The sequence below is a fragment of the Podarcis muralis genome, chromosome 5 (genome assembly GCF_964188315.1).
Source record: "Podarcis muralis chromosome 5, rPodMur119.hap1.1, whole genome shotgun sequence".
NCBI lineage: Eukaryota > Metazoa > Chordata > Lepidosauria > Squamata > Lacertidae > Podarcis > Podarcis muralis.
Window position 1 is genome coordinate 411,838 of NC_135659.1, and position 14,827 is coordinate 426,664.

Here is a 14,827-nt window from a genome sequence, read left to right on the forward strand (position 1 = left end):
GTTTCAATCAGTTTTTAATAACCAACAATCAAATGTAGTGCTTGGGGTACAGCTTAGATCAATTCCCCAGATGTTCAGTGTCCAGGGGTTCAGTGCCTGGCACCCAGAAACTCAGGGCAAAGGGGAGTCTGGCACCAAGTAACTCTTAACATTTCACTTCCTTGCAAGCTAAGGAAAGCTTTTGATTGGCAGAAGACACTGGGCAGAAACAGAAAGAAACAGGGGGATGAGGGGGTCTAAGGGTGAAGTCCTGCTCCTGTCCATCCTAATACTGGACAGTTTATTACAGGATGTTGAGAAGGGTCATTTTTTACTATTAATTGAGAAACAGCAGCCATAGTCTAGGCCAGGAGTGTTTTTCCTTGGTGACACCGCCATGTTGAAAAGTGTGTGTTTGCAAGGTGTTTCCTGTCCTGTCCAGAAATGCACCGTGCTGGATGAAGCCAGCTCTAGATCCTTCCTAAATAAATAAAATAAAAACCCACTGGAAGATATATTTGAAAAATTAATGTTAAGGGGAACAATTCACATTGTTAAGCAAGGTAGCTAAAGCAACAGGGTCAGGGCCTCCATTGTGACACGTCCCCCTGCTGAGTGACTTGGCTGAGGACTTTGGGAAGAGCAACTATTTGAGAATAGTTCAGGAGAAAGGAGGTGGTTTGTGAGAAGTAATGATGTTTTCCGGCAAAATAAAGATTTCTTCTTCTTGAGTGTAAGTAGGATGTCTAATTCTTTCTGCATTCTGCTTCTTTTGCTCTCCCTCAAGATTTAGAAACATTTTTTTTTAAAAAAAAATATTTTTATTACATTTTCAAATACAAAGTCAGAAACATAAAAAACATAAAAGAAAAAGAAAGAAAGAAACAAAAGAGGATAAAAGAAAAAATCCAACTTTCAAAAACATTTTTACATTACCAAATCTCCCTCCCTCCCTTCCCCACGTCTCCCTCACCCTGCGTTCCTTACAATGAACATATCAGTAAATTATTCCCTTGTTTCATACCTTACTTGTATCTTTCAAACATTGTACTTCTGAATTTAAAGTACTTTTTATCAGTTACTTATACCTTAAAATAAACATAATATAACTTTAAATTTCAACCTTTTCTTGCTTAAAACTTACTTTCCTGTTCACTAAATCTAGTTGCTAAAGCTAAAATTTCCAAATCATGCAAATTCTTAACATTCATACAACTTATAATGTTTTTGTAGGTAATCCTTAAATTTTTTCCAGTCCTCTTCCATTATTTCTTCTCCCGAATCTCGGATTCTGCTAGTCATTTCAGCCAGTTCCATATAGTCCATCAATTGCATCTGCCACTCTTCCAGTGTGGGAAGATCTTGTAACTTCCAATATTTTGCAATAAGTATTCTTGCTGCTGTAGTTGCGTACATAAAAAAAATTCTATCCTTCCTTAACACCTTTTGGCCAACAATGCCCAGGAGGAAGGCCTCTGGTTTCTTAGGGAAGGTGTACTTAAACACCTTTTTTAACTCATTATAGATCATTTCCCAGAAGGCCTTCACTTTTGGACAAGTCCACCAAAGGTGAAAGAATGTCCCTTCAGCCCCCTTACATTTCCAACATTTATTATCAGACAGATGATATATTTTTGCAAGCTTGACTGGGGTCATGTACCACCTATATATCATTTTCATAATGTTTTCCTTCAAGGCATTACATGCCGTGAATTTCATTCCAGTGGTCCATAACCTTTCCCAGTCTTCAAACATAATGTTGTACCCAATATCCTGAGCCCATTTTATCATGGCTGATTTAACTGTCTCATCCTGAGTGTTCCATTTAAGCAACAAGTTATACATTCTCGAAAGTACCTTAGTCTTAGGTTCTAACAGTTCTGTCTCTAGTTTCGATTTTTCCACCTGGAATCCTATTTTTTTGTCCAACTTGAAAACCTCTTGAACTTGGGCATAAAGAAACCAATCTTGCACCTTATTCTTTAATTTTTCAAAGCTCTGCAGCCTCCAGTTATCTCAAATTTTTTCTATTATTTCCCAATATTTCGGCCAATCGGCCTCCATATTGGGTCTTTTTCGAACCTTGGCCTCCACTGGTGATAACCACCTAGGGGTCTTACTTTCTAATAAGTCTTTGTATTTTGTCCGGACCATAAATATTGCTTTCCTGACAATATGGTTTTTGAACATTTTATGAATCTTTACCTTGTCGTACCACAAATATGCATGCCATCCAAAAGCATTATTAAACCCTTCCAGATCTAGGACATCAGTGTTCTCAAGGAGTAGCCAATCTTTCATCCAGCAGAAAGCTGCAGCTTCGTAATATAACCTTAAATCTGGCAGGGCAAACCCCCCTCTTTCTTTTGCACCAGTTAGTATTTTAAATTTTATTCGGGGCTTTTTGCCCTGCCAGACAAACCTAGAAATATCCTTCTGCCACTTTCCAAAACATTCCACTCTGTCCACGATCTGTAGGGTCTGAAACAAGAATAACATCTTCGGCAATACATTCATTTTTATAGCTGCAATTCGACCCAACAAGGAAAGTTTCAATCTTGACCAAATCTCTAAATCTTTTTTAATTTCTGACCAACATTTTTCATAATTATCTTTAAATAAATTCAAATTTTTAGCAGTCAAAGATTTAGAAACATAGGGCAGTAAGGCAGATCTGGAAAAAGCCTAGGTAAAGGTACAGGGACCCCTGACCGTTAGGTCCAGTCGCGGACGACTCTAGGGTTGCGCGCTCATCTCGCTCCATAGGCTGAGGGAGCCGGCGTACAGCTTCCGGGTCATGTGGCCAGGATGACGAAGCCGCTTCTGGCAAAAGCAGAGCAGTGCACGGAAAGGCTGTTTACCTTCCCGACAGAAGGGCACCTACCGTATTTTTCGCTCTATAGGACGCACCGGACCATAAGACGCACCGGATCATAGGAGGGGGAGAACGGGGGGGGGGGGATTCTCTCCCTCCTTGCTCAGTGTCCCTTCAGCAAAGCGGCAGGAGAAACGGAGCCCCTTCGATTTCTCCTCCCGCTTCGCTGAAGGGGCGCTGCGCAGAGAAGGAAAACTGTGCAGCGCCTCTCCAGCGAAGCGTAGCCTGGAGAGCAAGAGGGATCGGTGTGCACCCACCCCTCTCACTCTCCAGGTTTCAGGCGGCTATCCGCAAGCCTTCTGAGTGCAGCGGGAACTCCTGCTGCGCTTGGAAGGCTTGCGGATAGCTGCCTGAAGCCCCCAGAGCGCAGCCTTTGAAGCCTCCGCAGAGCAGCGGGGTGAAGGCACCCCGCTGTCCTGCGAAGGCTTTGTGCAGCCATCCCCAAGCTAGAACAGTGAGACGGAGCACCACGCAGTGAGCTCCGCCTCACTGTTCTGGCTTCGGGGATGGCCTTTGAAGCCTCCGCAGGGCGGCAGGGTGCCTTCACCCCGCTGCCCTGCGGAGGCTTTGCGCAGCTAACCCCAAGCTAGAACAGCGAGACGGAGCGCTGCGCAGCGATCCTTCTGCCTGCTCTGGCTTTGGGCTTAGCTGCGCAGCCTGCATTCACTCCATAGGGCACACACAAATTTTCCCTTAATTTTTGTTTTTTTTATAATATATTTTTTATTAGCAAACCAATCAAATCACATTAGTTCCAAATTACAAAACCGAATTTTAAATTTTTGTTGGGGGTACCCATGCTTCGAGCTCAGAAAGGGATCCAATCATCTCTTATTTCTGCTGCTTTGATCATTTCCCCTTAATTTTTGGAGGGGGAAAAGTGCGTCCTATAGAGTGAAAAATACGGTATTTATCTACTTCCACTTTCGAACTGCTAGGTGACTTCAGGTGCCTATCCGCAAGCCTTCGAAGTACAGCGGGAACTCCTGCTGCGCTCCGGAAGCTTGCGGATAGCTGCCTGAAGCCAACGGAGTGCAGCCTTTGAAGCCTCTGCAGAGCAGCGGGGTGAAGGCACCCCGCTGTCCTGCGGAGGCTTTGCGCAGCCATCCCCAAGCTAGAACAGTGAGATGGAGCACTGCGCAGCGCTCCGCCTCACTGTTCTGGCTTCGGGGACGGCCTTTGAAGCCTTCGCAGGGCAGCAGGGGGCCTTCACCCTGCTGCCCTGCGGAGGCTTTGCGCAGCTAACCCCAAGCTAGAACAGCGAGACGGAGCGCTGCGCAGCGCTCCTTCTGCCTGCTCTGGCTTTGGGCTTAGCTGCGCAGCCTGCATTCACTCCATAGGGCGCACACAAATTTCCCCTTAATTTTTGTTTTTTTTATAATATATTTTTTATTAGCAAACCAATCAAATCACATTAGTTCCAAATTACAAAACCGAATTTTAAATTTTTGTTGGGGGTACCCATGCTTTGAGCTCTTAAAGGGATCCAATCATCTCTTATTTCTGCTGCTTTGATCATTTCCCCTTAATTTTTGGAGGGGGGAAATTGCGTCCTATAGAGCGAAAAATACGGTATTTATCTACTTCCACTTTGTGCTTTCGAACTGCTAGGTTGGCAGGTGCTGGGACCGAGCAGCGGGAGTTCACCCCGTCACGGGGATTCGAACTGCCTACCTTCTGATCAGCAAGCCCTAGGCTCTGTCGCCACCCGTGTCCCTACGGAAAAAGCCTATCGCAGACCAAATCCCCCTCCCAAACCTGGTATGTAAGGGCTTCCGGTTTTTCCGCCCTCCGTTGTGGATGTGCTTCGCGGGTTCTCAGCGCCTAGCAGCTGTTAGAGGGAACTTTGGGGGGCAACGTGGAGGCTATACGACCCCCAAAAAGGCTCTGGGCGTGGCCCAGGGCTGACATTGTCCGGCAGCATCAAAAAAGGAACCCTTCGAAGCCCACGTCCTAACCAGGAGGTGAGTCGACAGAGAGTACCTAGACGCAAGGACACGAGCAATCCTCAGCAGCAAGCCTCAAAGTCCCAAAGGGTAAGAACGGCAGCTAACAAGGAGAGCTTGAGGAGAAGAGGGTCTGTGAGACTTATTTATACAAACTGAACTGCTCAGAAACAGACCCAAAAGACTAGCACATAAAGAGTAAAGAACGGGAGATTTTATCTTAAACATATTGGAAATCTTTCTCATTATACGTAAGCATAAGCAAAGATTTCTCTAACAAGTACCAGTAAGAAAAGGAAGACAGATTCAAATTTCACTCTGCAGCAGCAGTACTAGCCCATTAAAAGAAGCGGAATTCAAGGACTTAACTTGTTTTTTACTTTGAAGTGGCATGAGCCCAGCAAAAGAGACTGAGTTAAAAGGCTTGGATTGTCAGCGCTGTTTGTGGTAAAAGTGTGGAAGTTACTCGAAAACAAAGGTAAAAGAGAAGGCAACACTTTTAATATTGAATTTATATTAAACACTAACCTATAATGATGGCAAAGATGGCGTAGGGTGGTCTAGGAGAAACGGCTGGACTAATTGGAGAATCGGGAAGAGAAGAAAAGTGGCGAAAGGAGGGGCAGAACTGCACAAAAGAGGAAAGGGACTATACAATTAAAGATGAGCATCTTTAGCTTGAGGAGGTAGTTTGTGAGAAAGGAAATACGTTTTCTGGTGTAATGAAGAGACTTTCTTCATATAAAGTATAAGTAGGATTCCTAATTCCTTCTGCATTCTGTTTCTTTTACTATCCCTCAAGATTCAGAAACATAGGGAACCAAGTCATGGTTAGATTAGTTTATAAAGATTGGCTGCGTGAGCTGCTGGTCTCCTGCTGTCACGTGCCAAAGATCCATCCCCTGGTCTGTGAGGAGGAGGAGGAAGAGATATTGGAAGAGAAATGGGAGGATGAAGTGATGGTTATGAAGATCAGAAGGAATCTTTAGTGAAGGTGAAAATCATTTATGTAAGACCAAGCGACCAGGGGATGGATGCCACTGATACCAATTTAGATGGTGAGTGTTGATCTTTGTTCATCAGGAGCAGGGAGGCCAGAGAAAATCCCGCTCACTGGGGAGCGGGGAGGCAGCTCCCTCATTCAAGAAGAATTCAAGGATGGGATGAGGTCTTTGGGATGAGAAACTATTTGAGGATAGTTCAGACGAGAGGAGGAAGATTTTGAGGAAGCAAACATGTTTTTTAGCGCAACGAATTGACTTTCTTCATCTAAAGCGTAAGTAGAATGCCCAAATCACTGTGCTACATGAAAAGGAAGAGGTATCGAACTTTTTAAAATAAACAAAGCAAAACTGCTTAACCCACTAAAATATATATTTTTAAAAATGAACATTAAAGGGAGCCATGTCCCTTGTAAAGCCAGGTAGCTAAAGTGACGGTGTCATGTCCTCCATTGTGACACGTTCTCCGGCTGACTGACTTGGCTGACAACTTTGGGAAGAGCAACTATTTGAGGATAGTTCAAATAAAATAGGTTGTTGGTGTGAATTGTGTTTTCTGAAAAATGAAAATTTATTCATCTCGTGTATACGTAGGATCTCTTATTCTTCCTGCATTTTGCTTCATTTGCTATCCCTCAAGATTCAGATATATAAGGAACCATATCATGGTTAGATTAATTTTTAAAGATTGACCTCAGGACCCTCTTAGATCCTTTAAGGGAAATGGCTTGCCTTCTCCCTTGCGGGCATCACCACAAGAAAGGGATCTCCCAGTTCTGGAGGGTCTCTTGACAAGATGCCCTCCTCTCTGGTTTCAGCTGCTTGCTGCAATCGCCATGAGAGGTTTCTGAAAGTAGGTTTATCTGCCAGATAAAGAGTATCAAGGAAGCATCTAGAACCCATTTCCTGACTATTTTCCCTCTTCTTCCCTAGATTCTGCAGTCTGAGAAGGCTGGGTGAGCTGCTGGTCTCCTGCTGTCGTGCCACAAAAATCCATCCCCTGGTCTGTGAGGAGGAGGACACAGTGAGTGTAATGAAGGATGGAAAGGAAAGAAGGGTAAAGGTGAGAACGATCTACGTAAGGCCAAGGGACCAGAGGATGGATACCACAGATGCTACTACCAATGGTGAGTGTTGATCTTTGTTCAGGAGGAACAGGGAGGCCAGAGAGAATCTGGATCACTGAGGGTGGGGGGAGGCAGCTCCCTCATTCAAGAAGAGTTCAGGGATGGGATGAGGAAGGGAGGAAGGGAGAATAACGCAAGCCACCTGGAGATCCTTGCAGGAAAGATGGGTCATCAATGTAATAATTAATGAAAAAATTAAGAATCTTTTCTCTTCATTTCTCTTCAGGCAGTGATAGCAGTGAGGCCAGCAGCTCCAGTACAGCTCTACCCCGCTCCAAGACCCAGTTCTCCCTTCGCCCAAAATCCAAGTATCTAAATAAATTAATAATAGGGGTGCGGGTGGCGCTGTGGGTTAAACCACAGAGCCTAGGACTTGCCTATCAGAAGGTCGGCGGTTCGAATCCCCACGACGGAGTGAACTCCCGTTGCTCGGTCCCTGCTCCTGCCAACCTAGCAGTTCGAAAGCACGTCAAAGGGCAAGTAGATAAATAGGTAATGCTCCGGCGGGAAGGTAAAGGGCGTTTCCGTGCGCTGCTCTGGTTCAGAAGCAGCTTAGTCATGCTGGCCACATGACCCGGAAGCTGTTCATGACCGGTCCGCCATTAAAGCGCTGCAACCCCAGAGTCGGCCACGACTGGACCTAATGGTCAGGGGTCCCTTTACCTTTATATATTTCAAAAACACTGAGTCTCCAGTGTGGTCTCTCGTCACAAGGAAACAGACTTTATAAAGAGGCAACCTTTCAAACTTCTTATAAATGGAAACTGGGGAAAGCCCCCTCCAAAAGAATAGACTGTGCCCAGTGACTAGCTGATCCACATGCCTGTTCAGTTGACGCTCTAGATGCCTACTCAGTTGTTCTCCAAGGCTGTTGAAAGAGAGAATGGCCAGTGTGGCAGGCTGGGCGAGCTGCTGGCCTCCTGCTGTCGTGCCCCTAAAATCCACCCCCTGGTCTCCGAGGAGGAGGAGGAAGAGATATTGGAAGAGAAATGGAATGAGGAAGTAAATATAATTAAAGAAAGGGAGAATAGCGTAAGCCACCTGGAGATCCTTGAAGGAAAGATGGGTTGTCAACAGAATAATCAATGGAAAGATTAAAAATATTTTCTCTTCTTCTCTCTTCCGAGCAGCGACAGCAGTGAGGCCAGCAACTCCAGCACAGATCTCCCTCCCCACCCAGACCCAGTCCCCCCCTTCCCCACAAACCCAAATAGAAAAATAAAATAAAAATCATCATCATCATTATTATTCTAATCAAGTTCCTTTACAAACATGCTATTCTGTGATCATCCTTTTATCCTAGGCGGTGCTTTTTCCTACGTTTGTGAGCATGAGTGGAAATCCTGAGTCTCGCTGCAGGAGTCGACAGTTTGGCTCCTTCCCTTGTTGTTGCTCCTAGATGGAACTGCGCATGTGCGAAGACAAGACAGAGACTTCCAAACTGGATCAAGAAACGTGTCACCCGTTGTCTGAAAACCACTGTCCTAATCACATGCCAGATTGTCTTTTTTGAATGAAATAAAATGCTTTCAAATAGTTTTTTAATGTTGGCATTTGTCTGTCTTGAGAAGCAATGGAGTGTGCCACGGGGGTGAGGTCAAAAGTCAAGCAACAGTGTCAGCAGTCCCAAAGTGACCTCTCCAGGGAGCAAGACTGGGCAGTGTGTCTGGAGGTCCTGGGCTTCCCAGATGACAAGACTCCCTCTCTTGGCCTTGCAGATGTGTCTCCAAGGAAAGCAGTGTTAGGCACCAGTTGGGCTGCAGGAGATGTCAGAAGGGGTTGTAAACGGCGCCATCCAACCGCCTGAGGGACTCCACTCCAGATTTGTGTAGGCTTTACTCCTTAGCCTTTTCAGCTCCCAAAGATATCCCACAAGGCAAATTAGGATCAGAGTTTTCCTTCTCCTCGATGGGCTATCTTTATAGGTGGATGAGCCCCATCTGCCCCTCACTTCCCTCCACAACATTGCAGAAACCACCTTCTTGACCACTGGGCCCACGCTTGGTCTTGTCCGCTCAATCTGCTGGAGCCTGTCTTGGCACACAGGGGAAGTTCCTGAGCATTTGAGACTCCTTGGCTGCCCTCACCTGGTTTAGGTGGCCAGTCAAACCGTTCCCAGGATGTGGCCTCTGTCACATGCTGACCGTTTCTAGGAGCAAGAGAACAAACTTTTTATTAAAGAATGGAAATGGTTTGATGAATAGTTACAAACTGTAAACAGATAAGAACATTGGCAGGATTATTGGAATAACCTGCAGTTTAATAAGATTATCTATTTAAAGCAGATGCATAAATGAAGAAATTGAGGTAATTTTGAAATGCATAAGATATGAAGAATCAATTTAAGGAACTGCAGAAAGAGGGGGAAGGAAGTCAAGTTTTGAAATGTTAAAATGACTGCAAAATTATTGAAATGTATAAACTTGAAAATCATAATTTTTTTAAAAAAAAATATTTCGCCAAAAATCAGACGTCATCCGTCTCACTCCCAACTGGAGACAAAGGACACAGGCCTGGCCAGGACAGCTTTCCAGTTATAGCTTTTGCGGTGATGACGTATGTAAGCCTCAACTGTCCTGCATCTACTCCAGCTGAGGAATCACACACCTCCTCCCGAAGCTAGCGAGCCCCACCTGGGCTGTGGGTCCTTGCCTTCCGTCCCTCCCAACTGACAGTTGTTAGTTCTGGAATCCTGAGCTTGAGGGGGGGTACATCCCATTTCGCCCCGTGGGACACTCACCACCCCTTAGCCACCTGCCTTTGGCGCTGCAGCAGTGATGGCTTTGGTCCCTGAAAGAGCATGCAAGATCTCTCCCAAATCTCAATACATATTTTGCTCTCCTGGACATCTTGCAAGACTTCAATGAGATCTCACAAGATCTTGCAGAAAATCTCCAATCTGTTTAGCTGCAAGCACACTCCTTTAAAATTTTTTTCTTATTTTGTACAAATTTCTCAATCTAACAGATTTGCACATAGGATTCTGTATCCCATGAAACGGCACATCTGTTTTGTTCTATTGTTACATTATTTGTGGCCTTCTAACACTTTGGGAGAAGCCTTCTCTCCCTTTTCCCTTAAAAAATCAGGATCTATGCTTTACACTCAGCAGGAAGGCCCATTTAAAAGGAAACATGTAGTTGTTTTGCTGCTGCTTTTTTGTGTTCTCAGGTGTCCAAGTTAGCCTCCTGGCCCTGCTCCTCCACTATACCACAGCAACATCCCCCACTAGGAATCCCTACTTGGGCTTTCATTGGCCATCAGCAATATCCGGTGGAGCCAGGTGGAGAGAAATGCCCCATCTTGCCCATCTTTGGGGTTTCAAGAGGTATAGCCTCTGTGCACGTACAGAATTCATGATTCAGCAAATGTATTAGACCATTGAAAGAGTTATTTCCTCTGATTAAATTACCAAAGGAAGAAAGCAGGATTGGCTTTTCTCCCCAGGGACACAAGGAAGGGGAAGCTGTATGTTTAAGAAATCAAATTCCCCAAGGGCTGAAACTCTTTTCAGCCAGTTAAAAAACCCAAATTCTCTCCGTACAGTGCTTCACATCTGGCGGGCAGGGCTTGTGTGCTTTGCTCATGATCCCTTGGGTGTCCTGAGGCTGATAGAGCAGCAGCCGTAAGTCTTGGGGCTCTGGGAGTGAGACATTGTCCTCAGAAGGCAAAGAGTAACTGAGGTTCCCTTTTCTCTCCCTTGGAGGCCCTGAACCAGGAGCTGGCCAGTTCAGGGACTCCATGGGAGAGAAAAGGGGGGCCAGCACTTGTGCTCAAATGAGTTTTCATACGCGGTCATCCTGCCCCACACTCACATTCCAAAATATCTGCATGCTCACCTATCCAAGAGGTGGTTGGTCTTGGGCTGGGGGGTCCCAGAAGGCAGAATAAGTTGAGAAGCAAAGCCCAAGAAGTTGGAGGCATCCTCTTCGCATCCACCCAAACCCAATCTAAACAGCTTTGCTCCAGAACCAACCCCTCCCTTCAGTTCTGTTCAGTTCAGAATGTCAGTTAAGAGGGACCACCTGTATTTTCTTGATTCTTGCCAGGGGTCATAATGGGCATGCACACTGGTATCTGTTTACCTGTAAGCACACACCTTTAGTTTATCTTTTTAAAAATAAAAATAAAATACTAGTTTCTCAGTCTACCAGCTTTGTACAAAATAGCAGCCGTTTTGTGATCCATGGCAGTGAAAACCCCACGTTTTATGGCGCCCCCCCCCCAAAAAAATGAGGCTTCAGTGCCCTAACCCACAGGGTCACGATTTCTCCAAAGGTCCAATGTCATCTGATTCACTCCAAAGCAGCACCAAACACCCAGAGAATGCCCCCTGCAACATTGGGGGGGGGGCTTTGAAAACACTACATTTCCCATTGTTTGAGTGGCATACGAAGGATGAACAAGTTAAATCAGTGATGATAGATTGGGCAAGACATGTAGGACATAACATAATGTTTGAGGATTGGGAAAGATTGTGGAAGAAAGGGGTCAAGTTCACTGCATGTACTGTACTAAAGGAAAACAAAATGAAAATGATGTATAGATGGTATCTGACCCCTGTTAAATTATCAAAGATTTATCATAACTCTGATAACCATTGCTGGAAAGGTAAAGAAAATGAAGGTACTTTCTATCATATGTGGTGGACCTGCCTCAAGGTGAAAGACTTCTGGGAAAAGATTTATAATGAATTGAAAAAAATGTTGAAATATACATTTATAAAGAAGCCAGAGGCCTTTCTTCTTGGAATAACAGGTTTGGAATTGCCCCCAAAAGATGTTAAATTATACACTGGGCAACAATTTTTTACCTTTTGAATGTTGTCTAGATTTCTACAATTGATTTAGGGTCTTTTTGCACTGCTGAATCAGGAAATGGCATCCGTTTCTCTCCATCAGGTCAGGTTGTTGTGCTATGTTGATTTGTAAAAAATCAGATCTTGTGACAAAATCGATTACATTTTGTGGCATTATAAGCTGATTTTTGTCAACACATATGATCCTAAATTTGAAAAAACAAAAATATTTTTCCTTCCAGTAGCACCTTAAAGACCAACTAAGTTAGTTCTTGGTATGAGCTTTCGTGTGCATGCACATTTCTTCAGATACTTCAGATATCTGTAACATCCTAAATATGTTTTTAAGAGAAAATAATGTTTTTCCAACAATATATATTGATTACCTGAAAGAAACATCGATTACTGTAAACTGAATGGTGGGTATTGATAAAGGTAAGTACACATAAATTGCATGTTGCTTCACCATTTTTCAAACTTCAGGGCTTGAACTTCCGTTTCTTGGAACTCCTGGAATGCTCAGCGGCAGGGAGGTCTCTCTTCAGAGTCCAACAGTAGTCAGCCATCATGACTGCGTCCCAGCGACCCTGATACCTGGTCTCCATCTCTTTCATGTCCTGATGGAATCTCTCCCCCTGCTCGTCACTCATTGAACCCAGGTTCTCAGGAAACCGGTCCATATGTGAAAATAGGTAGTGCATCTTGACGCTCATGTTGCAGCCCAGGTTTCTGAAAGCAGTCAGCATGTTGTTGACAAGTTCTGCATAGTTTCTGACCTTATTGTTGCTTAGAAAGTTCTTCACTACCAGAACAAATGCCTTCCACGATTCCAGTTCCATTTCCTTCATTGAGTTTCGGAACTCTGGATCTCTGATGAGCTGACGGATCTGAGGACCGTCAAAGATGCCAGCTTTCAATTTCTCCATGGTCAATCCTGGCACAAGTGAAGCAGTCACCATCCTTGTCCAGAGCCTTTGGTGAACTGCTTGATTAAGCCGAGCTTGATGTGCAGCGGTGGGAAGAGTATTCTGTCTCTGTCCACCAGAGGGTCGTTGATGACGTTCCTTTCTTTGCAAAGCACCAATTCCTCCCGCACAGGCCAGTCCTTCTTCGTGTAATGCTGAGCACGGTCCCTACTATCCCACATGCACAGAAAACATGGGTACTTGTTGAAGCCAGACTGTTGTCCCAACAAAAAGTTCACCATCTTCAGGTCAACACAAATAAACCACTTATGCTGACCATAACCAATTTTCTCCAGCACATACTTCACTGCTTCATAGTTCTCCTTCAGTGTAGTCGAGTGAGCCAGGGGTATAGAGGCAAACTGGTTGCCGTTGTGTAGCAGAACACATTTCAGTGATCGCTTGCTGCTGTCAATGAACAGTCTCCAATCTTTGGGTTCGTACTGTGGCACTCCAAGCTTGAGCAGAAGCTGCGCAATATCTGCACAGTACACCAAGTCCTTCTCTTCTGAGAAAAAACGGAGGTACTCTTGATGCCTGTTGCGGAAGAAGCTGATGTCAGAGAGGAGTTTTTTCCCCTTCAATCTGGATGCCAACAGTTCGGCAGAGTCCTTTGACAAGCTGAGGTCGCGAACTAGATCATTCAACTCCTTTTGGGAAAATGGATGTGGAGCATCATCTTCAAGAACCACTTCTTCTTCGTGTCCTTCAGCACTGGAGGCATCTTTGTCACTAATGTCAGGAAGTTCTCCGAAGACAGGCACTGGAATTTCATCACAATGGGGCAGGACTCTTGAGGAGGAGGAGAAAGGGGAGGGAACTGGAAGGGGAATATATGCTCTGCGCAAATGGCTGTGAACTCATGCTTGTTTTGTGAATCTATCACACTTGCTCCTTCTGCCACCCCGGATGGCAGAATAAAGCTTTTCTCTGAAACTATTCCTTGAGTGTCTGTTGACTCCCATTTCCCCGTCCCGGGCGCAAAGCTCTTCTCACCCGAGGCTAAAAAGGCTACAAGCAGAGTCTGTAACCTGAAGTGTATGTTAACCCGAGGTACCACTGTATCATTGAATTTATCCATGGCAAGTCTGTGTTTATCTGCAGGTTGTTCAGATGTGGTGAGTTTGTAGAAGTCTTCAATCCAATCATAGAAGGGAGACGCATTTTTATTTTTCCAGCTCACCAGTATCAGTCTTTTTACTGTGGTAAGGGCACAGAGAGTCCACTTGTATTGCCCCTTTGTCAGGTTCCATGTGCTGGGTGTATAATTCGAATGGATATTTTGCTCGGTAAAGGTACATTTGGCCTCAGCGATGGGAGTCCAGCAAGGAATCATTTAGCCAGTGCAATGGAGGAGGAAGAGGTTGAAAATGCGAGACTTACTGGCACCTGTAGCAGCAGCAGCAGCAGCTGGAGCATGGCCTGCAGTGCCACCTGGTGGCCCACCTCGGAACTTCCATGCCCATCCCAGATTTAAAGCTTTAGGCATGTGTTTTACACACACATACACACACACACACACACACAAATAATAATTCACAAGCAGGAAATATCCCAAACAGCTCTTCCCCTGAAATATACTCGGAGTCGAGAGTGGATTTCATGCTCTATATTCAGCTCATAGTAGCGAGGAATGAAAGTTCCCCCACAATATCTGCTTTATATACATTATTTACACAATGGGCTGCACGTGATTGGCTAATTCTGGGATTCTCCTGTAGGCCAATCAGGTTGTGGATTCACTTCCACCTGGAAATGGATTGGGTGGCTCCTGCGGACCAATCAGACTGCTGCATTGTTCTAGGACCAATCAGACTGCTGCATGTTGGATCCTATTGTTCTAGGACCAATCAGACTGTAGCATTTTGGATCCTATTCAACTCAGTACATAACATCCCCACAAACCACCCCCAAATCCCCCAGCATAGGAATAGTGTGAGTGGAGGCTGGGTGCACCACATTGGAGACCCCAGGCGGAGTAGTAGGGGAATCTCATCCTTTACTTCCACACAAGGGTGACAGGCCAAATCATCTGTCAGGATAGATATGGTGGCCACGATTTCGCTGAAAACCCGATGTCTTAGGATTCACAACAAAGCAACGGCAAACACCTGCTAAAGACCCCCTGAAATGTTT